The 1,660-nt window shown below is 56.7% G+C and overlaps 1 non-coding gene across 1 annotated transcript in view; it reads left to right on the top strand.

Moving 5' to 3' along the window:
- The first annotated feature begins 603 nt into the window (after positions 1–603).
- Positions 604–1,660, top strand: part of LOC126446725 (small subunit ribosomal RNA) — a 1,909-nt gene continuing 852 nt past the window's right edge. The window contains exon 1 of the ribosomal RNA XR_007583427.1: positions 604–1,660. This exon is cut by the window's right edge and continues 852 nt beyond it. This is a non-coding gene — a ribosomal RNA (small subunit ribosomal RNA).

The raw sequence follows: 1,660 nt of genomic DNA, 5'->3' as shown, positions 1-1,660 counted from the left end.
AAGTAGGTCCTCGCGGGCCCGGTGCGAAGCGCGGTGGCCATCTGCAGTGTGCTGGTCCGATTGAGGACTGTGTGCGCTGAGGATGCGCCGCCGCCCGGCGCTCGGCGCCGCGACGCCGTCTGCTGCTCGGTCGCCCCAGCGGTTCTCGCAGGTGGTTTGTATCGCAGCTGTGCGGACGTGTTGGCGCGTGCGCTGTGCTGGGAGAGTTCGCTTCGGCACCCAAGTGGGGCTTTTGTCCTTCTGTGGCGCTGGCGTTGGAGCTGCCGGTCACCGTAGGTGGCGCGTGTTGTCTCCCGCCGGCAATGCCACGACAGCACGCTCCCGGGCCTCTGTCGGCAGCGGCAAGCTCAGTTGGGAGCACGGGTGGTCGCACCTAAAGCGTCTACTCGCCTAACTCCGGGCGATTGCGCCTCTCTCGAACCCGACCAAGTACTTAGGACGGCGCTGCGCGCCGCCGGGACCTGAGAGGGTTTCGAGGTGTGTTGTGCAGGGGAGCTCAGCCTCCTCCTGTTTGCAGAATAATTGAGCGGACGCTTGCGTGTTCGCGCGGGCCCCCGGGACACACTCCCGGGCGGCCGGCTGCTCAGCTCTAGTTGACGCAGCTCCCTGGTTGATCCTGCCAGTAGTCATATGCTTGTCTCAAAGATTAAGCCATGCATGTCTCAGTACAAGCCGCATTAAGGTGAAACCGCGAATGGCTCATTAAATCAGTTATGGTTCCTTAGATCGTACCCACGTTACTTGGATAACTGTGGTAATTCTAGAGCTAATACATGCAAACAGAGTCCCGACCAGAGATGGAAGGGACGCTTTTATTAGATCAAAACCAATCGGTCGGCTCGTCCGGTCCGTTTGCCTTGGTGACTCTGAATAACTTTGGGCTGATCGCACGGTCCTCGTACCGGCGACGCATCTTTCAAATGTCTGCCTTATCAACTGTCGATGGTAGGTTCTGCGCCTACCATGGTTGTAACGGGTAACGGGGAATCAGGGTTCGATTCCGGAGAGGGAGCCTGAGAAACGGCTACCACATCCAAGGAAGGCAGCAGGCGCGCAAATTACCCACTCCCGGCACGGGGAGGTAGTGACGAAAAATAACGATACGGGACTCATCCGAGGCCCCGTAATCGGAATGAGTACACTTTAAATCCTTTAACGAGTATCTATTGGAGGGCAAGTCTGGTGCCAGCAGCCGCGGTAATTCCAGCTCCAATAGCGTATATTAAAGTTGTTGCGGTTAAAAAGCTCGTAGTTGGATTTGTGTCCCACGCTGTTGGTTCACCGCCCGTCGGTGTTTAACTGGCATGTATCGTGGGACGTCCTGCCGGTGGGGCGAGCCGAAGGCGTGCGACCGCCTCGTGCGTGCTCGTGCGTCCCGAGGCGGACCCCGTTGAAATCCTACCAGGGTGCTCTTTATTGAGTGTCTCGGTGGGCCGGCACGTTTACTTTGAACAAATTAGAGTGCTTAAAGCAGGCAAGCCCGCCTGAATACTGTGTGCATGGAATAATGGAATAGGACCTCGGTTCTATTTTGTTGGTTTTCGGAACCCGAGGTAATGATTAATAGGGACAGGCGGGGGCATTCGTATTGCGACGTTAGAGGTGAAATTCTTGGATCGTCGCAAGACGAACAGAAGCGAAAGCATTTGCCAAGTATGTT

This window comes from Schistocerca serialis, unplaced genomic scaffold (assembly GCF_023864345.2).
Source record: "Schistocerca serialis cubense isolate TAMUIC-IGC-003099 unplaced genomic scaffold, iqSchSeri2.2 HiC_scaffold_419, whole genome shotgun sequence".
Lineage (NCBI taxonomy): Eukaryota > Metazoa > Arthropoda > Insecta > Orthoptera > Acrididae > Schistocerca > Schistocerca serialis.
This window is presented reverse-complemented; position numbering and strand designations above follow the sequence as displayed.